This window comes from Polypterus senegalus, chromosome 5 (assembly GCF_016835505.1).
Source record: "Polypterus senegalus isolate Bchr_013 chromosome 5, ASM1683550v1, whole genome shotgun sequence".
Lineage (NCBI taxonomy): Eukaryota > Metazoa > Chordata > Cladistia > Polypteriformes > Polypteridae > Polypterus > Polypterus senegalus.
The window spans coordinates 145581010-145607924 of NC_053158.1; the positions used below are offsets into that span (position 1 = coordinate 145581010).

Below are 26915 nucleotides of genomic sequence, written 5' to 3' on the forward strand. Positions count from 1 at the left end.
TCTTAAACGTCTTCAAGCACTCTTCTTTGAAATAGATGGTGTTTTTTAGAATCTTTGTTGTGTTGTCTATAACTGCTTCAGGAATTAAGTTTTTATTTTTTTCTGCCAAGACACCAAAAGCATTGTTTTGAACACTTAATATGATAAAACATCACCTACTATTTTGCCAAGCAACTGATGTCAGGAATACAATGGGAGGTTCATAAATTTTCTGCAACATTTGAAAATAAATTGAGAAAGAAAATAGATGTATTGAACACTATTTATAAATCAATATTGTCAAAAACCAAAGATAGAACTTACATTAATATAACACAAGGTTTGGATACACGATAGTGTGAAACATATCAATACAGGATAAGAAAGGTTAAATTTCAGAGATATTTGTGCAAAATTACCTAAAGAGTATTTTTTCCCCAAAAGCAAATTGTTTTCCCCCCAAATAGATGCAAATTAATTTGCCAAAAGCATCAAAATAAAATTGGGGTAGTTGGCTGAAATCCTAAAGGGGCCATGCAGTTTTATAAAGTAGGACAAATATATCTGAAACACAATTGAGGCATACTCTATAGCTGAAAAAGGACCATATACTGTAACTCAAAAAGTATGAATATTCTTATTCCTTACAGGCTTTGAACCTATTTTGCAGACATATTCAAATATAACAGCCTGAAACTAAAGTTACTTTTCAATGTAACTTAAAACAGGAATGGTATAAATTAAAGAATCCATAATGCCATCCATTGACTGAGTTTCCTTGCTTTATACATGTTTGCAGTGCAAATTAATGGAATTAAAAAAATAAAGAAAAACGTAACCTTTGATTATAAGCTCCATTAGAGGAAAACTACAAATAAAAGTCATATTGAAGATGATATCTTCTATATAGATATATATAGAGAATATATAAATTATATTTTCTCCCACAGTCCAAAGATATGCAGGTTAGGTGCATTGGCAATTTTAAATTGTCCCTAGTATGTGCTTGGTGTGTGTGTGTGTGTGTGCGCCCTGCGGTGTGCTGGCGCCCTGCCCAGGGTTTGTTTCCTGTCTTGTGCCCTGTGTTGGCTGGGATTGGCGCCAGCAGTCTCTCGTGACCCTGTAGTTAGGATATAGTGGGTTGGATAATGGATGAATATCTGTATATATCTGTACTCTTTCAAAAATACTGTCAAGATGCACAACACAAAATTGCCCCAACGCTGGAACCATGTCAACAACAACATTTATTTATATAGCACATTTTCATATAAACAGTAGCTCAAAGTGCTTTACATATTAAAGAATAGAAAAATGAAAGACACAATTATAAAACAAAATAAATCAACATTAACATCGAATAAGAGTAAGGTTCAATGGCCAGGGGGGACAGAAAAAACAAAAAAAACTCCAGACGGCTGGAGAAAAAATAAAATCTGTAGGGATTCCAGACCATGAGACCGCCCAGTCCCCTCTGGGCATTCTACCTAATATAAATGAAACAGTCCTCTTTGGATTTAGGATTCTCACGGAAGGGCTTGATGATGATGATGGTCACGTAGACTTCTGCCTTTTAATCCGTCCATCATTGTTTGAGCATCATGAAGCTTTGAGTAGGTGGTGGTGGCGCAGGCCACCACCACAAAGAAACCGGAAAAAGAAACAGAAAAGAGAGTAGGGGTCAGTACCTACACAACACACAACATAAGACCACAGCGCACATTCATATATATATATACAGTATATAACACATACATAAGAAGCACTCAAGGGAGAGTAAAAGACATTACTGTTCTTTATTGCCTCGCTAACTTTTTTTAAACAGATCCAGGCTTAAGTGCCAGTTTGTAATACAAAGTGATTCCATACTGTAAACCTTTAAAAGAGAGCAAAAGAGAATGCAGATAAAATTAAAAAATATACATGTAGTAATGTCTGTTTTATACTAAAGCTTATGCTGATTTTATCAAACTAAAGGCAGGAATCAGTTGTACATAATACAATTCCACAAACCCATGGCTTGGCACAATTGCACATAAAAAATAAAAACAAAATAGTACTCCCAGCTTAATATATGAACATTTATGCCTGTCTTGTGGAAGGATTAACCAACAATAATTATTTTTTTTATTCTACGATTGTACTTCTAGTTTTGAATCTTATATTGTTTCTGACTTGAATTCTGGTTAGTGCTTTGGTTTGCCCTTCTTGGTAACTGACGATTCCCCGCCAAATCTTCTTAGAGAAGCTAGATAATTTCTCTTGTTCTCAAAATGTTACTGTCAATCATAATAAATGCAATATCTAGAAGTTTAAAATCTGATATGGACACAATAACACCACCGTCCTCAGGTACCCACAAAACTCATCATCCATTCTTTTGTTAAAAAAGGCTAGCAATGACAAAGTAAATAAATTTCACAGTAATGCAATGCTCAGCATTGCTTCTCCTGGAAAAAAAAATATGTACAGTGTGGTTTTACTGTCAATTATTTTTTAGTACATATAAACTAAATGTACTACCTGACTTACCTGTCAAAGACATAGGTAACATAATAAATTGAAAACTAACATTCTCCCTGCACCTATGCTCGGCATTTTTGCATGCCACATGTGTATGTACTGCGTTCCTCCTATGCTTTTCCTCTTTATCCTTGTGTATCTCAACCTCTCTTCCCTGGCAGTTCCTCTCTTGATTATGTTCCAGTATAACCTGCTTCTTGGACTCAGTCATCTTAAGGCACCTTGCTAGCCTGCTGTGTGCTTTTTGACTAACACCAAGTCAAGTCAAGTTGCGAAGCATACACTGGTACAGTGCGTTGCTGCACCCACTACACGACGAAACAACTCGGGATCCCAGTTGGCAACCCCCCAGGCAGACACGCAGTCCAGTCCCACCCTCCAGAAATGACCATCTATCTGCCGCAGCCAGATGTTACGTGGGCGACCCCTTGGCCTGGTCCAGCCACTCAGGTCGCCAACAATGAGAATCTTACGAGCCGGATCACCCTCAAGGAAACACGCCACATGGCCATAGTGCCGTAACTGACGCTCCCTCACAATTCAGGTAATGTGCCTCATTCAGGACTCCATGAGCAACCGCCCATTCGACACAAATTCAAACCAACGGTACCCAAGGATTTTCCGGAGAGACACAGTACCAAAGGAGTCCAGTCTTAATCTCAGGTTACTGGATAACATCCATATCTTGCAACCATATAGCAAGACAGGAAGCACCAGGACTCTAAAGATTTGGACCTTCGTCTTTTTGCACAGAAATTGGGAGCACCACACACCCCTTTCCAGCGACCTCATTAACCCCCCTCCCCCCCCTCATACTCTCCCAATCCGTCTACTGATTTCATAGGAAGAGTCACCAGAGACATGAATGTCACTGCCAAGGTACAATTGTGCTTGAAAGTTTGTGATCCCATTAGAATTTTCTATATTTCTACATGAATATGACCTAAAACATCATCAGATTTTCACTCAAGTCCTAAAAGCAGATAAAGAGAAACCAGTTAAAGAAATGAGATTAGCAGTTAGTTTGAAGGTGAAATTAGAGTCAGATGTTTTCAATCAATGGGATGACAATCAGGTGTGAGTGGGCACCCTGTGTTATTTAAAGAACAGGGATCTATCAAAGTCTGCTCTTCACAACACACGTTCGTGGAAGTGTATCATGGCACGGGCAAAGGAGATTTCTGAGGACCTCAGAAAAAGAGTTGTTGATGCTCATCAGGCTGGAAAAGGTTACAAAATCATCTCTAAAGAGTTTGGACTCCACCAATCCATAGCCAGACAGACTGTGTACAAATGGAGGAAATTCAAGACCATTGTTACCCTCCCCAGGAGTGGTCGACCAACAAAGATCACTCCAAGAGCAATGTGTATAATAGTCAGCAAGGTCACAAAGGACCCCAGGGTAACTTCTAAGCAACTGAAGGCCCCTCTCACATTGGCTAATGTTCATGTTCATGAGTGCACCATCTGGAGAACACTGAACAACAATGGTGTGCATGGCAGGGTTGCAAGGAGAAAGCCACTGTTCTCCAAAAAAAATTGCCACTCATCTGCAGTTTGCTAAAGATCACGTGGACAAACCAGAAGGCTACTGGAAGAATGTTTTGTGGATGGATGAGACCAAAATAGAACTTTTTGCTTTAAATGAAAAGCGTTATGTTTGGAGAAAGGAAAATACTGCATTCCAGCATAAGAACCTTATCCCATCTGTGAAACATAGTGGTGGTAGTATCATGGTTTTGGCCTGTTTTGCTGCATCTGGGCCAGGACGGCTTGCCTTCATTGATTGAACAATGAATTCTGAATTATATCAGAGAATTTTAAAGGAAAATGTCAGGACATCTGTCCATGAACTGAATCTCAAGAGAAGGTGGGTCATGCAGCAAGACAACAACCCTAAGCACACAAGTCGTTTTACCAAAGAATGGTTAAAGAATTAAGTTAATGTTTTGGACTGGCCAAATCAAAGTCCTGACCTTAATCCAATCGAAATGTTGTGGAAGGACCAGAAGTGAGCATTTAATGTGAGGAGACCCACCAACATCCCAGAGTTGAAGCTGTTCTGTACGGAAGAATAGGCTAAAATTCTTCCAGGCCAGTGTGCAGGAATGATCAAAAGTTACCGGAAACGTTTAGTTGCAGTTATTGCTGCAAAGGGGGGTCACACCAGATACTAAAAGCAAAGGTTCACATACTTTGCCACTCACAAACATGTAATATTTAGTCATTTTCCTTAATAAATAAATGACCAAGTATAATATTTTTGTCTCATGTGTTTAACTGGTTTCTCTTTATCTACTTTTAGGACTTGAGTGAAAATGTGATGATGTTTAAGGTCATATTTATGCAGAAATATAGAAAATTTTAAAGGGTTCACAAACTTTTAAGCACAACTATAAGAAAACCTCTCAACATGGTTAACACTGTCTCCGCAAACACACACACTGCTGATGGCCGTGCCCAAGAGGTCATTAAAGGCCTGGATCTTGGTTTTTATCCAGGACACTCACAAGCCCAGACACTCAGACTCCTCACTCAGTGCCCCAATCAGAGCCTCCATTGACTCTGTAAAGATCACAGCATCATCAGCAAAATCAAGATCCGTGAATCTTTCTTCACCAACAGATGCCCCACAGCCACTTGACCCCATGACCTTGCCCAACACCCAGTCCATACAAGCACTGAACAGAGTAGGAGCAAAAACACACCCCTGATGAACCCCAGAATCAACTGGGGAAAATGCAGAGGTCCTGCCTCCACTCTGCACAGCACTCAAAATACCAGTGTACAGGCCGGCCATGATATCCAGCAAACTCGAGGGGTTCCCGCAAACCCTCAGGATGTCCCACAGGGCAGCTCAATTAACAGTCGAATGCTTTGCAAATATTGACAAAGGCTGCAAAGAAACTCTGCTGATATTCGCATTTGCACTCCATGAGAACCCTCAGTGCCAGGATGTGGTCAATGGTAGACTTCTTAGGCGTAAAACCAGACTGTACCAGTTGCTGGTAGGTGAGCAAGTGGTCATGGATCCAATTGAGGATGACCCTACCTAGCAAGGACCTTACCCGGCACCGAGAGCTGCGTTATCCCCCTGTAGGTGCTGCAATCCAGGCGATCACCCTTCCTTTTCCAGATTGGGATGACAAGTCCCATTTTCTAGTCAGTTGGGATGATGCCAGTCTTACAAAATGAAGCAAAGATTGCTTGCAATGACAGGAGGACAGCCTTACCACCAGCCTGGAGAAGTTCACCCCAGATACCACAGATCCCTGCAGCCTTTCCCCCCCTCAGCTGGTTCACCACCTGTGCAATCTCAGTGAGATTGGGTGGTTCACAGCTAATTGGAGGATCAGCCTCAAGAACCATGGACCCAGAGATATCCAACGTCCTAGCCGGAGGATCAGCTTTGAACAACTACTCAAAGTAGCCAGCGGGTCACAACTGTAGTGTCATCCGTAAGGACTGTTCCATCAGCTGCCCTGACTGCAACTCTCCGAGGAACAGATTCAGATGTGCGTAATGCTTCAATTCCTCTGTAAGCAGGACATGGGTCACTAGACCACAGATGGTGTGTCACTTGCTCACAGACTCCTCTAACAAATACCTCTTTATCTGCCCTCTGAGCCCTCACAGCTGTCCTTCTCAGTTCCCGGTACAGACCAGAGTTGCCATTGAGCCGTGCGCTGCGACTTCTCTCAATGATATCCTGATGAAACACCTCCTTCTGGGAACACCAGTAACACAAACACAGCCCTCAGCAACCTTCAGGGTCTTGTCATCACATCACATTAGGATCGGCAGTTGTACCCAAATCTGAAAGTTCCTCACACAAACTGAGTGCAAACTCGTTAGAAACAGCCTGGTCTTTGAGTCTGGCCAAGTCCAGGCTCATTTTCCTAGTAGGCGGTAACCTACTGGACCTAAGCTGGATCCTAAGAGTAGCAACAAGAAGTCTGTGGTCAGAATTCCTTTTGCAAAGCCAAGGAACCACTTTCACCACGGTCACCAGACCCATGGGGACCGAGACAATCCTTATAGCCAGCCCTGTCAGTGCCAGTGGTTGCACTGAAGTCACCCATGACCAGAGGAGTGTCACTTCGTGGGCACCCATCAACCACCAAGCAAAGCTGTGAATAAAATGTCTCCCTCGCCGTGACATCACTCACCGCAGTCGGTGCCCTAAACTGAGTTACATAATACGCTCGTTGAAAGGAGTGACATCGGACACCAATGAAGAAGTCTTCTTCACCTTCCATTTACCCTCTCTGTCATCTTTCAACTCTTTCCTACATGCCCATTTAGATCACCACCAACAATCACCTTTTCTCTCTCTTGCATTGACCTAAGCTCTTAATCTGTTTGTAACCAGAAAACATCCAACTTCTCAGCTTTACAGCCCACTTGAGGAACATATACACAAATAATATTAACTAAATTCTCACCATGGCCCAGCTTGACACTCATCACCCTATCACTCTTCTTTGTCACACAAATAAGACTTTTACTTCTTTGGATACTACTATACCTGCAACATTTCTCCCTTACTTATTTGCTCCACCGTACAGCAACTTAAAATCTAGCCACCTTTGTGGGTTAAACCAGCTCAACTTGCGTTGGTGTTCTGGCAATTTGTGCTACCTTGTCGAAATATACAATACATGAAAATATTTACACATCTTTTGTGGGGTACAAAATCTATTAACTTTGTTCTGTATTTTCATTATATTTTGCTCAAGGCAATAACAGATGAACTAAATGCAGGACACATTAAAGTATATTCTCTTCCCAGTTGTACCTCACTTTTAAAACAGCTGTTCCATCAAAGAAAGGAGACATGCTGGTGTCTAAAGATATTGATTAGTTTATAACCTGGGCATCTAGGGCATCAAGTAGCTAAATTGGTTTACATGGGAAAGGAAGACATGCCAGTAGTACTAAGCAACATCAAAAGTTTTATTTTTTGGGAAAAGCAGACGTACTCAAGATTAAAGAATCTGAGCAAAATTCCTCCATCATATTGACAGCCGGCCAATCAGGTGTATCTAACAATCACATCTTACAAAACCCCCCAGTAGAATTTTATAATAAATATGGCTCAGCTGAAAAGGGACATCGGGAAGAAGAAGATAACAGAGCAACATCAACATGCGGCCGTTTCCATCTGGTCATCAGAAAAGTATCTAATGAACAACTACAAGTGCTAGATAACAAGCCACCTGCAACATTTATCCTTATCATCTTTACTTTAACGTAAGCTTTTTCTAAAGACTACAAATATCCAGACTTTACTATCTGTCCTATTTTCTATTATTCTTTGTTCCAGTGGTATTATTATTCCTGTAATAAATACCATGCTGCTTTTACCTTTCCATGCTTTGTTTTAATGTTTAGAGTGACTGAAGTAATAAAGTAGATTTCTTTGAGCACCTAGTGCAGCCAGAAGTTTGCCATTACCACTGTGTTGCGAGGTTTATTAAGGCTGAGGGTGAGAGCTCCACCCCATTGTAGGGAACAGTGTGTTAAGTAAAGCACTCTTGGCTGATAAATGGCCTATAGTCAAGATTGCTGAGCCTTTGTATGTTTAAATGTATTATTGGAGACCAAAAGTCAGGCACGGATTAATGCACAGGTTGGCCTAGCCTGCAGCCTAGGGGCCCTTCATGTGCAGGGGCCTCAGATTGGCATAACTATTTTTAGTTATTTTTTTAATTTAATAAAGGAAAACCACCTCCCTAATGCCCATTGGCCAATAAGAAACATTTTAAATTTAAAAAGCTGATTGGGTAGATGTGACCCGGTTAAAGTTAATTTTGTTTTGAGTGAATACCACACCACTGTGTTATTCTGGGTAACTGGACAGCATATGCACAAAATTCCCAAAAGAAAATATGATAGCGGAGCACAAAAATGAAAAGCACAATGACTGAAAGAGCAGTGTAACCAAGAACTGCTAAAGAAAATCCCTAAATTGACTGGATATTTCAAGAATGTTGAATCTTCATTCAGTCAGCAACAAAATGCTGATCCACAGCATAGAGGCTTTGAAAGGCTTTTCAGACACTAGACGATCAGCACATGCACTAGCAATAAAAGCACGGTATCAGAACTACGCCAGAATTCAATAGTCACTGCAAAAGTTAGCTGATGACCCAAACCAAACCCTTACTGCTTGGGATGAAGCCAGGACACTCTACGCGAAGATGGACAAACTAGAGATTTTCTTTTTGTGTAACATGTGGCACCGCATACTGCAATGCTTTTACAAGACTAGCACTGCTCTGCAGGTAGTTGATTTGGATTTATGTAACGCTGTTGATCTCATTAGCTCATTGATGAATTATGTAGCCAGCCTGCGAGATGATTTTGACAACTTTGAGAGTGGTGCAAAGAACATGTCACCAACTATGTCCCAACACTACTAAGTGAACACACAGAGGCACAGAAAAAGGAAAAAAAACAAGCAGATGAATCCACTGAACCTGACTGTGAGTGATCAGGCTGAGACAAATTCAAAACAACAGTTTTTATCGCTGTCATAGACCGACTCGTAGCCAAAATGGATCAGAGGTATTACTCCTACAAAGACACTGAGCAGACATTTAGAATTTTTAAAAATTTTTCCCTCCATCTCTGTAGAAGAGCTTCTATCTGGAGCGGCTAATCTTCAGAAGAAATATGCGGGTGATGTAGAGGAAGATTTTGTATATGAAATTTGTCAATTCAGAGAATTTATTAAAGAAAACAAGGACATCTCAGCAAGGTCACTGCTACATCTTATACGAGGAAGAAAATTACAGTCAGTTTTTCCAAATGTAGATAAAGCACTGCGGATATTTATGACATTGCCTGTAACAAATGCTAGCGGGGAGCGTTCATTTTCAAAACTGGGATTAGTGAAAAACAGACTGAGATTCACAATGGGCCAAAACAGACTGAATCACCTGTCTCTGGTGTCCATTGAAAGTGATATTCTGCACAAACTGGATTTTACCAACCTCACTGACTCACTGACATCTCTGTCAGGAAAACAAGGAAGTAAATCTTCTAAAGGTAGGAAAATGTGTATTTGCTGTATGATTGTGATGCTGTTCCATTATTACTTTGTGTTACTGTATTGTATTTATATGGGGCTTGTTTTATTTGATATGTGTGATATTGCCTCAGTGATATAGTGTGACCTGTATACTACTGCCGTTATTGCACCTGTTGGTTTAGAAAGCTGAAAGCAGTTATTAACTTGCAGATCCACTGTTAATGCCTTTTATCTATGGAGTTGCTATATATAGTAAAGGCTGTCAAGGTCCTTCTACGGATATTTGTTTATGCTAGTGCACCCCGAGTGGGTGCATTTCAGCTATGTAATATTTCCAGCATGCTATTACACATGGCATTAAATAATTTTTTTTTCTGGTAAACCATTATAAGTAAGCAGGGACGTCTATATCCTCTGCAACAGGGGGCCCGCACAAAGAGTAACCTAGGGGACCATGACCACCTTAATCTGCCTCTGCCAAAAGTAATATTTAGGTCTGAGGTATCTTTAAAACATTGTATGTTGTTCGTGCCTGTTAGAGAGATATCAATTATAAAGAGACACGGATCACATTTAAAGGTGCACCTCCCAGCATGCACGAGAGTGTCTATTATGGGATGTTAAAAAAGCGAAGAAGGTGCACGAGTGCCGCAATAGTCAATTCCGCATTTGTTTGATATAAGTAAGAATCAGTAGTGTACTGAGTTAAGATAAGTGTGCGTTGATGACCAGAGGTGGGTTCGTTTGCATTTACTTGTATTTTATGTTTTTATATGTTAAGATGTAAAGTCGTTTACATGTACTGATTACGTTATTGATTTGGATTCTATACTGCCGGTAAGCTAGTGCTTAATTTCAGTAATACTGCCATCTAGTGGACTTTGGGTACTTTATCAATAAGTTTTATGTATTCTTTTTTATTGTAGACCACACATACAAATACACCTATACCTATTTGAATATATATATATATAATCTCCAAATAAATGAGTTAAATTTCAGTCTAAGCTGCTGTGTGGAATTCTCTGCATCATTTGCCAGTGTCCTGATTGACACTCCGGAGTGAACACTATAAGTCCTGAACATACTAAAGATAAAGTGGTCCTTTGATACAAAATTTGGTCCTTCGAGCCGGAAAGTGTGTTTACAACAGAAGAAAGATGTCAGAGTATCAGTCCTACAGTGACCGTCCTCGATGCTTGACCCGTCCACCAGCCTATCTTAAAGAATTTGAAGTTCAGTATCCTGGTCAAGTTCCTTTACCATCTGTGGCCCATGCAGCACGCCCATCACCTGATAAGGAAAGATATACCAATAAATACTACATCCCAATGAAGTCAACAAATCACTTTGCAGCCTCATCTCCTACCAGTCAGTACAGTTCCTATGGAGGAGAGAATAGATTGTACACTACAGTGGATCGGTGGGATGTACAAGATGTGAAAACACCTTTACTTCAAACAGAAGATGCTGATTTCTTACAACTGAGATACAACTTAGTTATTAGGTATAACTTGAGAATCAACATTTAAGACAGACTACACAGTCCATGAGAGAGGAGATCAGGCGTTTATGGGAGATGCAAGTAGGCATTCAAGAGCAGTTAAAAATAAATCAACAACTGCCCTCAACCCACAGGCAACTGACCCAAGATCAAGTTCCCCCTGTGCCTGCACCTAGAACTCGTATTAGATCAGCAGAGAAAATTGCCTTTGATCGAAATACTCCACCACTACCCGCTCCGCAGCATAGACAAGTGGCAGATAAACAAGAAAGCACCTCTCTTGATGACAGTGAACCTAGTACGGGCCGAAACTTCATTCATCATAGACCATCAGGAGAGCAGCAAGCTCTTATGGTTCCAGAACCCCCACGCATTCAATACGTATGTGAAGAATCTTCTCCTATGTATGGATCTGTAAACCATTGTTCCCCACAACCAAGTTATTTGTTGCATACTCCTATTAGACAATATCAAGATCTTCGGAAGTCGGAGCCACTAGAACTGACTCAAACCTATTCAATACCTCACGAACAGCACTGTTCTTATCCTCCCATGTTGCACTCTGCTCAAACAGGACAGCAGCACAGGGTTATTAAGCAAGAAATGACGTATAGAGGTCCAAAATCAACAATCCCACATTTCAGTTATAGGGATCCCAGTGAGTTTGTCTGTCTCAGATTAGCTCTGGTGAACATACTACCAGAAGATGCCATCGAGCTCTTTAAATATCAGGTGTTGTTGGATCATTTGAAGCTAGAAGAGGCACGTCTAATAGCTGACTCATTTCTGAACTTGGCTACTCCCAATACAGACACAATGGCAGCATTAACAGAAAGATTTGGACAACCTCATCACCTAGCTTTGAGCAAAATAGCCACAGTTATGGACTCGCCTGATATTCAACCTGGTGATGCAGCAGGATTTGAAAAGTTTGCCCTTCAGATACAAGCCTTAGTGGGCCTACTCCAAACTTTAGGTCCAGAAGGTGATATTGAATTACATTGTGGCTCACATGTCGCTCGTTTACTAACCAAATTACCTTCGGAGTTGCGATCATCCTTTAGAAGACAAATGTGCTACCAACCGGGCACTATTTATACCCTTCTGGATCTAGCAAAATGGCTTAAATTTGAATCTTGGTGCCAAAACTATGAAGGTCAGACCAGAGGCAAAGGACACAAGGATCGAGCGATGCACAGACCAGACAACAGAAGAGATATAGGAGCTAAAACCCGACAGACCACTATCTTTCATGGCACAGAGCAATCTTCAGTGTCACCTACTTTGACATCATCAGCATCCGTGTCACAGTCTACAAGTAAGAAGCCTGAGAAGAGCAAAGTTTTCTGCCCATACTGTGATAGCACTGAGCATTACCTGAGTCAATGCTCTCAATTTCAACAGCTTAATAAGGAGCAGATAATCAACTGGATTAAAACTAAAAATAGATGCTGGAGGTGTGGACGAGCCCATCAAGCTGCTCAGTGCACACTGAAGAAAAAATGTCATCTCTGTAACAGGAAGCATCTTCAAATCCTGCATGAAGTAAACGATAGATCACCAAAGGAAGAAATTTGTTTAGTCAGTTCTACAAGTGAAACTCTGTACCTAGATAAACCCGAAGGCTCCAGCCATGTCCTCCTTAAAATAATCAAAGTTCGTCTACAACTTCAAGATAAAGTTTTAGACACTTATGCTATTCTTGATGATGGATCAGAGAGAACAATCCTGTTATCTGATGCTACCCAGAAATTAGGTCTGATAGGAGAACCAGAGGATCTAATACTAAGGACCATTAGACAAGATGTGAAGACACTGCATGGTGCTTCAGTATCCTTCAGAATAGCTTCAGTTTCGCAACCTAACAAGAATTATCTTATCACAAGAGCCTTTACAGCTGATCAACTGAGTCTGGCAGAACACTCATACCCAATAGCAGACCTACAGCAACGATACAACCACTTAAAGGGTCTTCCACTACAACCTGTTCATAAAGCATTCCCTCTCTTGTTGATTGGAGCTGATCATCCACACTTGATCACCCTATTGCACCTGTGCCTTGGACCACCAGGGGGTCCTGCAGCAGTTAAGACCAGATTAGGGTGGACATTACAAGGTCCAGCGCAACTACTTAAGGAGAACCTGCAACCACAGCAATGCCTTCATATTACCCTCACCCCTTCAATGTCTGAACTTTTCAGAAATGTTGAAAGACTCTGGCAAACAGACATCATACCTTACAGAAATGAGAGACTCCTAACAATGTCTAAACAAGATCAAGAGGCCATAGATCTACTGCATGCGAAAATGATAAAGGTAATGGTAGATGGTGTAAACCGCTATGCCACACCACTGTTACGCAAGAAAGATATGCCTTGTCTACAAGCATACCAAGAAGTTGTTATGCTGAGTTTGCGAAGCATTGAAAGACGTCTGTCAAAGGACTCTACAAAGGCAGCTGCATACAATGAAGAAATTAAAAAATTGGAGGAGGCTGGATATTGTTAAGTTACCAGCAGAAACAATCACCTCCTCTGAAGAATCTTGGTTTATTCCTCACCATCTGGTTCAGCATAATGGTAAGAACCGGGTTGTATTCAATTGCTCCTTTAAATATCATGGACATAGCCTGAATGAATACCTGCTCCCTGGGCCAGCCCTCAGTCCGTCCCTATTAGGAGTGCTCTTACGTTTTAGGGAACATCCTGTAGCAGTAGGTAGCGACATTAAAGGAATGTTTCACCAAATCCGCCTTTTACCTGCAGATAAACCTCTTCTCCGTTTTGTATGGCGTAATTTGGAAAGTAGCATTTCCCCCCTTATCTATGAATGGCAAGTACTTCCCTTTGGCACCACCTGTAGTCCTTGTTGTGCCATTTTTGCTCTTCAACGACATGTAATGGACAACACTGAATCAGGGGATGAGATCCGATCCTTAGTTGAAAGGAACTTCTATGTAGACAACTATTTGCAGAGTCTACCATCAACCCAGAGGGCAAAGCAACTGATAGACAAACTAAGAGATCTTTTGTTAAATGGTGGATTTGACCTTCGTCAATGGACTAGCAATTTTCCCAAGATACTAGAACATCTGCCACAAGAAGTTCGTTCAATCAGTACAGAACTCTGGTTGTCTCAGGATCGGTCAGATTCCACAGAATCCACTTTAGGCTTGAAGTGGCATTGTTCCTCAGACACGTTCAAGTACAAGTCTCATCCAGTGCAGAAGACAACTGTTACTATGCGACATATACAGAGTACTCGCCAGTCAGTATGATCCTTTGGGGTATATTCTTCCATTCACCACACGTGCAAAGTCCTGGTCCAGAAATTGTGGGATAAACAAAGAGATTGGGATGACCCTATGTTGCCTGAAGATCTATTAAGAGCCTGGAATGAATGGGAAGGAGAACTTCACGCTCTGGATAATATTAGTATCCCAAGATGTTATACGCCTGTTGATATGGACTTATTCCCTATTACCAGACAGATTCACATATTCTGTGATGCCTCTGAACAAGCTTATGGGTCCGTTTCTTACCTAAGAACCGAAGATAAAGATGGTAATATTCATCTTACCTTCATTATGGCCAGATCTAGAGTTGCACCAAAGCGTCGACAAACCATACCAAGACTAGAGCTGTGTGCTGCATTAAATGGAGCACAGGTAGCTAAACTCTTAGAAAATGAGCTTACTTTAACAATAAACCAAGTGGTTCTGTGGTCTGATTCCACAACTGTGGTATCCTGGCTTCAGTCTGAATCCTGCCACTTTAAAGTATTTGTGGGAACCAGAATAGCCGAAATCCAAGAATTAACAGATCGCCATTCTTGGAGGTATGTGGACTCCAACAGGAATCCAGCAGATGATATCACACGGGGTCGAACACTAGCTGAATTGTCTGTACCACACAGATGGAATCAAGGCCCATTATTCCTTTATGAACCTGAGTCAGAATGGCCAGTAAGGCCGAATATTACAGTTCCAGAAGTTGAAGCAGAGCAACGGAAGAGTGTCTTTTGTGGTAGTATGGTGACGTCTCCTCTAATTCCTAACCCTAAGGAATACCATACATGGAGGGAACTAGTAGAAGCTGTAGTTCAAAGAAGGGGTGATCAAACCAGTCCTACTGCTGAAGACTATCGAATGTCAGAATTTCTTATCTTTCAAAATTCACAGTTAGACAGTTTTCCTGAGGAATATATGTTGCTGAAGAATGGAAAGCCTGTTCCTGCCACCGGCTGACTTCTTACTTTAGCACCAGAGTTTGACACATCATGTCAGCTTATCCGAGTTGGAGGCGATTGCGTAATTGAAGAGATTGAGCAGTCATCAATTCATCCTATTGTTTTAGACCCTCACCATCCAGTAACTAAATTAATTATTCAAGAATATGATGCCAAACTTCATCATCCAGGTCCCGAGAGAGTGTTTGCCGAATTAAGGAGAAATGTCTGGATCTTAAGAGGCAGAGAAGCAGTTCCAACATACTTGCACGATTCCAGAAGGCAAAGCCCCTTATCCCTAAGATGGCAGACCTACCCCTAGCAAGATTGAGGCTTCAAAAACCTGCTTTTTTCAGCACTGGCATGGACTGCTTTGGACCGTTTCAGGTTAAGATAGGTAGGCCATTATCTTTAAGTGTCTCACTACCCGATGTGTGCATTTGGATGTTCTCATATTGACACAGATTCCTTCCTAATGGCACTCCGAAGGTTCATAGCTCGAAAGGGCACACCCTACGAGCTACTGCCTGACCAAGGCACAAATTTCCATGGTGGAGAGAGGGAGTTAAGAGAAACATTTTCCACCCTTAGATCAGAGCTTCAGAAATTGCTTGCAAAGCAAAAAATCAATTTCCGCTTTAACCCACCAGGAGCACCACATTTTGGTGGTGCATGGGAGAGAGAAATTCGGTCTGTGAAGCAGGCCCTTTACACTACAATAGGTTCACAGTCGGTGTCTGAAGAAGTACTTAAAACTGTTCTCATCGAAATAGAGGGAATCTTGACAGTAAGCCTCTGGGTATGTGTCATCAAACATTGCCGACTTGGACCCAGTTACACCTAATTTCCTGCTGATGGGGCAGCCTGATAGTTCTCTACCACAGGTTGTCTATCCCGTAAATGAGCTGATGGGGCGGCGGAGATGAAGACAGAGTCAAGTGCTTACTGAACAATTCTGGTCAAGTTTTGTCAAATACTATCTACCCAGTTTACAGGCCAGACAGAAGTGGCATAAGGAGCCTCAAAACCTACGAGAAGGAATGGTAGTCATGCTCGTTGATCCTCAGCTTCCTCAAGCACTTTGGTTAATAGGCCGAATTGTTAGAACCTTCCCCAGCCCAGATGGTCATGTAAGAGCTGTAGAGGTGAAGATGAAGGATAGGCTCTATACTAGGCCTGTTGCTCGTCTTATTCCCCTTCCGGACATTCAACATCAGGACTCTGATACTAATAAATCAGAAGTTTCATATTTTTTTTTTTCTGTTTGAAATAAATAGCAAATATGCATAGCATATTTGGGGGCGGCAATGTTAGAGAGATATCAATTATAAAGAGACAAGGATCACATTTAAAGGTGCACCTCCCAGCATGCACGAGAGTGTCTATTATGGGATGTTAAAAAAGCGAAGAAGGTGCATGAGTGCCGCAATAGTCAATTCCGCATTTGTTTGATATAAGTAAGAATCAGTAGTGTACCGAGTTAAGATAAGTGTGCGTTGATGCCAAGAGGTGGGTTCGTTTGCATTTACTTGTATTTAATGTTTTTATATGTTAAGATGTAAAATCGTTTACATGTACTGATTACGTTTTTGATTTGGATTCTATACTGCTGGTAAGCTAGTGCTTAATTTCAGTAATACTGCCATCTAGTAGACTTTGGGTACTTTATCAATAAGTTTTATGTATTCTTTTTTATTGTAGACCACACATACAAATACACCTATACCTATTTGAATATAGGTGTATATCTCCAAATAAATTAGTTCAATTTCAATCTAAGCTGCTGTGTGGAATTCTCTGCATCATTTGCCAGTGCCCTGATCCGAAGTGAACACTATAAGTCCTGAACATACTAAAGATAAAATGGTCCTTTGATACAGTGCCAATAATAAGTAAATCTCATGAAGTGCTGAGACAATGACAGGCAGTGTTATTCCTAAGGCACTTGTGTGGTTTAAAATGCTAGAAGTTAACCATCTGTGTGTGTGTCATTAATAGGGCACTACTGAGTTTCTGTGTGTATGCGTATTGCTATGTATGCATGTATTAATCTTAAGGTGCAACAGTGGATCTACCCAGTAACGAATCTGATTAGTACACTTACTCTTGAAGAAAATAGATATAGGGTAAGTAGAGGGAAATATTACAATAATACAACATCTGAAAGTCAAAATGGTGAAATGAACATAAGATTTTTATGGTATTACTCACCATAAGCCAACGTTTGTTTTCTATGGTTGTACAAACCAATCAAGTTCGATTTATAATCACAATACTGGAAAAAAAAAAACGGAGATTAAACTGGGGAAGGCATTGGATTGAGGCATTGGATATCTTTGCTCCTAATGGCATAAACGTCAAATAATAATGTTAGAGGGTCTGTTTTCAATTAATTACATTTATTTCTTTAAGTAACGTATTTATTGACTGTTGGTTTTAGAATAAATACTGCACGTGCATTTCGGTATGTTGCGTGATTCGACAGAATACCGCTTCCAGGCCTGCACAAATAGACCGGGTTAATGTAAGGAAGGGTATCTGGCTGTAAAACAGCCAAAATTTTAATGATGCTAAATCAGTTTCGCAAAATAAAAGCATGCCTGACTAGTTCCTAAAAGAACACAGTTGACGAGTGCTCCTCCCACATTGCGATTCTACATTAAGGTTTTTTTTTAACTTTTGACACTTTACTGCTTATTTTTAAAACACTGCCACCAAATGGCTAGTGTGAACCTTATCGTATCGCCCTTCTTGCCTGCTGAGATTGATGTACAGCTGTGGGCTCGTACATGGTTATTAAAAGGTTACACTAACGTTTTAAAATCGTCTATAAGGCCTAAGACATCTGAAAGAAATACTGTGTTTCAGAAATGTTTCTCGCAACTGTCGTCAGTTATGGGAAGACGCCATGCACCACTGGCATAGTGCCATGTGACGGTCGTGGTTGTTTTTCTCAAGCTGCACCGCACATCGACTGCAAGAGCTACAACAGGAGAGAACACAGCACGGAGCACTCGAAGCAAAGAGACTGGGCATTTGTGAAGACCCAATACTCTGGTACCTTTTAAAACTATACACGTTGTTTGTTGCTTACTTGTTTTTTATGTTAACAAACTTTTTTGCAGACCCCCTCTCCTCCCCAACTAGTCTTACAATCAGTGAGTCATTTTGTTTCGAGTCGATCTAATTTATTTAATTAGACGCTCTATATTCCCTTCTCTTATTCTGTATTCAGAAAAGCACAGCGGTATGATTTTTTCATTTATAAGACATTTTTCAAATGTGTTTTGCTATAGCTTTAAATGCTGAGCTCTCTTTTGTTGCTTTCCCTTTCATTTATTTTTTTCTGTATAGTTTGGTCCGTTATTTCTAACCCAGTACAATGACAAATAACGAGCAGAGCAGAATCCCAGCCAAACAGTAAAATTACTTAAAGACTGCAGCTGACATCATCACCAGATGACGTGCTCATTAGTAAATAATGGGTTAAATAACCAGAACACCTGGACAAGAAGAAGAATGAAAATCATTTTGATGATGAAAATCTTGAAAACAAAGTTAAAAAACGCTAAATTAATCCAACATAACCTACGCAAAAGCTTGGTGCATTTTAATTACAATTTACCAATCTTAGCTTTGTACTGTATTTTTTCTTTGACCCAACAACAACACTAAGTGTGGTATTTTCTGCCATAAATGAAATGAAAATGCAGTCTCTCTTTTGCCGTTTATTATTCGAAGTCTAAGCGCAAGAATGAATGAAAACCTAAAAATAAAATGAAAGAACACTATTTGCAATTTTATTTTCAGCTTGAACAGCAATGAAGCTGCAAAAATGAATAGTAAAACGTAAATAAGCACAGGCGCCACCTGCTGCTCACTGAATTTACATTTTCATTTTCAAGTTCTCAATATGCAAATATATTTTATTTAGCGCGGGACAATGGGCGGGGCTGTGCAATTCGATATCCCATAATTCTTTGTTCTTCGTTGCCGTGACCATAGACATATATAGACAGACGCCGCATTCACTGTGTTGCCCAGTCGACACGATGCGTCAGCGCGTCCGCCCTATTGCGAGTGGCAAAAGTGCCATTTAAACTAATACTGGTAGACGAGGAAACCGGGTTTTCTAATGAAAAAACAATAACGTTTAAAACAGTATCGTTTACATAAAACATATTTTGGCGAATCGTTTACATGCAATTATTTCTATCCATTTATACACTAATAATGGCAATTATCAAATAATAACAGTAATTATTATTATTATTATTATTATTATTATTATTATTATTATTATTATTATTATTATTAAATAATTCCTCCCATATAAGTAACATTTCTCGGACTGCCTTCTTCCATCTCCGAAACATTTCTAGACGTTCTGTTCTTACGCAACACAGTCACCTCACGTATTACTGTAATGCTGTTCTATCCGGCATCCCACAAAAACTTATCCATCGCGTACAACTTCTTTAAAATTCTGCTGCCAGGATAATAACTTGTTCTAAATCCACCGAACATATTACACCTATTCTCTCTCAACGTCACTGGCTCCCCGTTTACAGAATACAATGCAAAATACTGTTCTTAACATTTAAAGCTCTCCACAACCTCACTGATCTCCTACAGACTTACACTACTCTCGCTCACACAGATCCTCATCTGCAGCTCTACTTTCTGTACCACACGTCAGACTCAGTGCTATGGGAGCTCGAGCGTCTCTCGTAGTGCTCCTCAACTCGGGAATTCTCTTCCCTCTCATATACGTCAGCTCGATTTAATAACACAGTTTAAATATACCATCAAAACTTATCTTTTCAAAATGGAATAGCAATTTCGGATTTTGCACTGTTACTGCCAGTTATCTTTGTTTGTTTGCTAATTATTGCTTTTTGATTTATCATTCTCTTGTTTTAATTTTACTAATGTTGTTTCATTTCATTGTAAGGTGACCTTGAGTGCTAAGATTATGAAACGGGATTTTCAATTGGCCAAATATAACCAAAAAAAAATGTTCAGCCTTATCTATGAATTTTAATCCCCCGTGATCTGGTTTGGAGCGTACAGCGGTTTGTACAATCCCAAGCAACACATTATTCATTACGTCACTCCGCAGCAGTGCCACTCGCAATATGGCGGCGACGTTGACGTACGATGCCGTGACAGCCTCTTCGATTGATAAAATGCGCACTTCCACTGTGTTTAAGTCACGTGATTTTAATCTTTTTTTTTACTTGTGTACTCTGAGCTTCACAGTGAAACTGTCTCACAAAATCAGATATCCACGTATAATCGTAGTTTCGTGATTAATGTGCTGTTTAATAATAGTATTTAACAAGACAAAATTAGCCTTTATTACGTCATAATTTACAATTATTTATACTGAAGTAGAAGTGGGACGATTTGTATTTTATTTTTTTGTAGTATTGCATAATAAATGTACCCCTCTACTGTTTTACCCACATAGTTATGTCTCATTCCCCGATCGGACTATTTATTGTTGTAACTCTTTAAAACAGGTGATCGTGTAGTAATTTGTGTTTTACTTATAATTAATTGCTTTTCAGAATAAGGTGATACGCAGTGTTTATTTTATTCACTATGAAGACCTTCCATAATCCGTAATTTAATCATTTATAAGATTTTTTAAATCCACCTCATAAAGTAATATAGGAGTAAAAAAAATATAAACTATTATTATCTATCAATTAATTTTATATATGTAAAAAGAATGAAATCTAAACACACCGAATCCATTTTGTCACCATTCTAGTGATTCCAAAAATATAATTCCAAAATACGTTTGAATAGGTGCAAAAATATTTTGGAATTGCATTATTTTTTATATTGTTGTTTCATATTGTGTTTATATTTGTATGTGTATGTGATCAGATAATTGTTTCTATAAAATTACCTTCATCGTAACTGGAACTTTAAACACATTCCACACTCTTCTGTCTCACCCTCCTAAACAATCAAGTTATCCAAACAACACATTATTCAATCAAGAAATATGAAATCATGTTGAAATTATGTTGACACTTAAAAGAATTTTAAATTACTATAATCATTATACACAAATTAACACTTCTAAAACAATTCTGCAATTAATAAAATTTTATTTACTATGTACAGATCCTAATAATAATAATAATAATAATAATAATGAAGAGGAAGAAGATTGATGAGCTAGAGACATTTAAAGGAAATTCCAGTCACAATGAATGCAATTTGGAGAAAATAAGTTATCAGGTTCAGACATTTGATTATATTTCATATTTCATAGATTTAGAGTTAATGTGATCAGAGATTTTGTTTTTTTTCAGCCCTTTTGCTGCAGAATTCTGAACTTGTAGCATGCAGCCTTGTAATATAATGCTTGTGTTAGTGTAATAGGGAAATTTATAAAATTATGGCAAAGTACATAAGCTCAAAATCTGGCTGATGACACATATCTGAATGAATTGCTATTGGATTTGTGCGTTGTTAATTAATTGTTTATAACTAACACCATATTCAAAAACAAGCTGGCTCCAAAGTATATTTGTTACTAGAGTAATTGAGAACAAATAGTTTTTTTTTTCTTTTTTTAATCTAATCCAACAGTAGTTTAGCTGCCTTGTTATGGGTTTGAAACACATAAGGGAACCATTCCATCCATTCAGTTTGTTTTGGTAGCCAAAGGCTTATCTGATCCAGATAAATTTTAAAAATTGTCATTGTTTCAGCTTCAGCTACTAAATTACATGTTATTTTGATCCAGATTTGCACAACCCTTTTTTGTGAAGGATTGTTTCCCAGCTTCTGACTTAAATTCAGTTCCCTTTAATTTCCACTGGTGTCTTTTTATGTGATTCGATGTTTTAATTAAAAATTTCTGGTGGATGAATATTGGGAACTTTGAAGATCTAGACTAAAGGAATACTTCACCCCAAAATGGTAATTTTCATATCTGCTTGTATTTATGGCTGAGAACAATTTTTAATCACATCTTTTCATTTAGACTGGAGAAAGCAGAATTCCTAATGAAAGGTCTTGAATGGGGGCACCATTTCTACAACAGCAAACAATATTAACACACCTTTAAAAATCTTGGAATTATTCATGTTGCAAAATCAGGTACCCAGCCAATTCTGACAATGTTCCAAAAACATGCCTTTTTTATAAAATATTGTCAAATAACTGTTAGTCTTACTATAATATGAGAGCACTCCTCAACATTTTGATTCACAAAAGGATTCTGGGGTGGCCTGACTCACATATGTTCACATTTTTCCACTCAGGAATGAAGCCAACTAATCTAAATGACAATTTATTCAGAAATAATTATAATAATACTGGCTGTGTAAGCCCGTGCTGTAAAAAGCCAGGGATCCTAAAAACTATTGAAATCGTCAGAAAAAAAAAAAAAACCTAAAATGTAGAGATGTCTGGTAATTGAAAGGAACTACTTTGGGCATCTCTGTCCTAGGAGGATTCGTTTTGCTGACATACATGCATCGCTTGTGTATTAGCGGTGGGAGGAAAAGTAAAAGGGATACCGTTTTTCCAACATTAGCAGCTAAGCGAATTTGTCTTTCTTCAGAGGTTTCGTTTTGCCGACTTGCTCACCTCACTTGTGTATTAGCAGCAGGAGGAAAAGTAAAAGGGATGCCGTTTTGCTGATGTTGGCAGCTAAGCGACTTTGTCTTTTTTATGAGGTTTCGTTTTGCTGACGTGCTGGCCCCGCTTGTGTTATTAATGACTAAGCGAGTTTTCTGTTTCCTCAGAGGTGAAGCACACCTCTGATATAGGTAACAACAGGAAAGTCTCCAATTCAAAACTTCAGTTAAGCTTGAATGTGCTTTTCTGTCTTGTTCTGAAGAAATTTTAAATTGGTACATTCTACTGAATTTCATTAAACACAATCTTATTTGCCACTCTGATATTTTATTTGTTGTTAGGATGTTATTACAATCAAAATTACTTTTCTACTCAAATTTGCATGCCCTTTTCAGTGTTTTTATATGAATAAAATAGTTATTTAGAAAATGACTTTTTATTGAAAACAAGCTATATTACCTGCCTAAGACAAGGAATAGAATACAAATATCTGATATTCTTTTCCCTACATATAAGGCACTTCAGTGCACTTCCACAGTATCCTCATGTGTCTAAACCTCTTTTGACCAGTGCTCCCACTGTTGAGCACAGTCCTGTAAGGCCCAATTCACAGACCATGTCATTATTCTTTAGGCATCTTGATTGCCTGCTGTCAGCTTTTATATGTTGAGGATGACTGCCAGCAATGCCTCCTATGCATTTATTCTTTCGTGTGTCTGCACTTCCTGTATTGATCGTTTTACCAAAGTCAAACCAACCAATCACACAAAAGCCAAACTGACCAATTAGATTGCTCTGAGGAACTGGACATACAGTAGACACAGACCTTAGTGTTTTATTATACAGGGTGTCCCAAAAAGAAGTGCCACATTTCAAATATCCTCAAAGACGTGTTGGAAATGCCTCAGGAAGAAGCATGTTTGGGTGCTGAATGTTTAGGAAACTGCAAAATCCATCCATCCATCCATTTTCTAACCCACTGAATCCGAATACAGGGTCACGGGGGTCTGCTGGAGCCAATCCCAGCCAACACAGGGCACAAGGCAGGAACCAATCCAGGGCAGGGTGCCAACCCACCGCAGGACACACACAAACACACCCACACACCAAGCACAATTCAGAATCGCCAATCCACCTAACCCGCATGTCTTTGGATTGTGGGAGGAAACCGGAGCGCCCGGAGGAAACCCACGCAGACACGGGAGAACATGCAAACTCCACGCAGGGAGGACCCGGGAAGCGAACCCGGGTCTCCTAACTGCGAGGCAGCAGCGCTACCACTCCACCACCGTGCTGCCCCCAAACTGCAAAATTGAAGCCCTAAATGTTGCATAGTGATGATGGATTCTTTGTTTTTGAAGAACGCTTCATCAGCGAAAGCATGGTGCGCACTGGACCCAATCCACTCAGCTGCCAGTACCTTGCACAATGACCTTGAGAAATGTGGTACTTCATTTTGGCTCACCCTGTAGATTATGTAGGCAGAATGGAGAGTTGCTTCATTGACCAAAAAGATATGTTGTTGTAGCCTTATATAGACTCAGTGCTAATGTTGTATAGTAAATGCCCAAATATAGCATAAAAAAAGTAGACAATACCTAACTGAGAATTTGTTTTAAGTATACTTAATATCATATTTCAGAAGTGGTCTGTCAGTCTCACAGTTCCAGTGTAAATAAACCACAACTACCATAGACACGTTAATGCAGTGCAAATATGCTATCATATTTTTATTGGAATATAAAAAAACAACATAACTGACATCAGCATTTTAAGAAAAAACAAGTTAGAAAGTGTACACATTGAATAACATTCAGGTGCTTCAGTAGCTACCTGTTTTGAAAGTTGGAGTATTTTGAATTTTTTATTGTATTTTTGTTAAAGATAGAGATCACATTTTTGCTCATTGAAGATTTTTTAAACTCTCTATTCAGAATCTCTATTCAATAATAACAGTGATAACAGAATGTAATTACATGTATTAGTAGAGTACACAAAATACATACATCTCATTTTACAAAATCCACTTTTTAAAAACTAAATCCAAATTTAATTTAGGTGGTGTGAAATGATGAGTCTCAACACACTAAAAGAAGGTTTGGGGCAGCCACCCGTATATTGTTCCTAGCTGCAAAAGGATCTTTGAGAGCAGAATTGATGTTGCTGGTTTGAGTTCCCAAAATGAACTGACTCGGTCTGGCAATTTGGCGGATTTATAGTCCATAACCCGGAAGTGACTTCAGTCTGGCAGCTGAAACCAGAAGTGATGTTAGTCTGGGAGCCGGAACCAGAAGCGACATTGAATCAGGCAGGATCTGCGGAATTAACAGAAACAGGTTTAGAGCACCCCGCCACCCCCTGGCCCGGCGGGTAATCACCTCCACTTGGTCCATTCAGCTCACTCCTAGTCACACGTGTGTGACAGTGGCTACAATTACTTACCTAAGCACCATATTTCCAACTGTTGCTTGTTGATAGTTTTGAAGACTAGTTGCAGTGCACATTTCTTAAGCATAAAATTTTGAAAGACGTACCAAATATGGAGTTTAATTAAAGCCTGTCGTGCACATGCGCAGCTGATGTGACTACGATACTCCAGCAATGTTTGAGGCACTGCTGGCAACTTGTAATAGGAATTTGTGTTGACATCCATAGCGGCTTTTGGGTGAATTTGAAAGAGTAAATTTTCCAAAAAATTACCTTCCACAGAAAGAGTCTCATCTTAAATTTAGACCAATTTTAAAAATTAGTCAACGTTTTTTTAAATGGGAATTTTTGAAATTTCAATAATGTTTACAGTGCTCTTAAATCAAGATACATAAATGAAAACTGACTGTTCTCCAAGAATTTCCTCAAACAGTAAGTGCACAATAAAAACCGTCCACTCACAGCCAAGTTGTTTCCTCCAGACACTCTTTGAATAAAATGTAGGTGTCAAACAGGAGTCCCATTTAAACCCAAAAGTTGATAATCAGCAAAAGAGAGAAAATAAATAGTACTAGTACAAAGAAAGGTGCGCTCCTGAGTATTAGAATTAGAACAATCTAGACGAGAACAGGCCATTCAGCCCAACAAAGCTCGCCAGTCCTATCCACTTGCTTCCTCCAAGAAAACATCAAGTCGAGTTTTGAAAGTCCCTAACGTCTTACTGTCTACCACACTACTTGGTAGCTTATTCCAAGTGTCTATCGTTCTTTGTGTAAAGAAAAACTTCCTAATGTTTGTGCGAAATTTACCCTTAACAAGTTTCCAACTGTGTCCCCGTGTTCTTGATGAGCTCATTTTAAAATACAAGTCTCGATCCACTGTACTAATTCCCTTCATAATTTTAAACACTTCAATCATGTCACCTCTTAATCTTCTTTTGCTTAAACTGTAAAGGCTCAGCTCTTTTAATCTTTCCTCATAATTCAACCCCTGTAGACCTGGAATCAGCCTAGTCGCTCTTCTCTGGACCTTTTCTAGTGCTGCTATGTCCTTTTTGTAGCCTGGAGACCAAAACTGCACACAGTACTCAAGATGAGGCCTCACCAGTGCATTATAAAGGTTGAGCATAACCTCCTTGGACTTGTACTCCACACATCGTGCTGTATAACCTAACATTCTGTTAGCCTTCTTAATGGCTTCTGAACACTGTTTGGAAGTTGATAGCTTGGAGTCCACTATGACTCCTAAATCCTTCTCATAAGGTGTACTCTCGATTTTTCGACCGCCCATTGTGTATTCAAACCTAATATTTTTACTTCCTATGTGTAATACTTTACATTTACTGACATTAAATTTCATCTGCCACAAATCTGCCCAAGCCTGTATGCTATCCAAGTCCTTCTGTAATGATATAACGGATTCCAAATTATCTGCTAATCCACCTATCTTGGTATCATCTGCAAACTTAACCAGCTTGTTACTTATATTCCTATCTAAATCATTTATATATATTAAAAATAACAGCGGCCCTAGCACTGACCCCTGTGGAACACCACTCTTAACATCGGCCAGTTCTGACGAGGTTCCTCGCACCATCACCCTCTGCTTCCT

At 39.5% G+C, this 26915-nt stretch overlaps 1 protein-coding gene and 1 long non-coding RNA gene across 2 annotated transcripts in view; one reads left to right on the plus strand and one right to left on the minus strand.

Moving 5' to 3' along the window:
- Positions 1 to 1556: 1556 nt before the first annotated feature.
- LOC120529559 lies at positions 1557 to 19950 on the minus strand. The gene is made up of 3 exons (XR_005633770.1): positions 19911 to 19950; positions 17481 to 17544; positions 1557 to 1586 (listed from the first exon to the last, which is right to left on the minus strand). It is a non-coding gene; the product is annotated as an uncharacterized LOC120529559 (long non-coding RNA).
- LOC120529558 (leukocyte elastase inhibitor-like) overlaps positions 18228 to 26915 on the plus strand; it is an 80627-nt gene continuing 71939 nt past the window's right edge. Inside the window, exon 1 of the mRNA XM_039753455.1 lies at positions 18228 to 18326. The gene's annotated coding sequence lies outside the window, so the exon portion shown is untranslated. The remainder of the gene's footprint in view (positions 18327 to 26915) is intronic.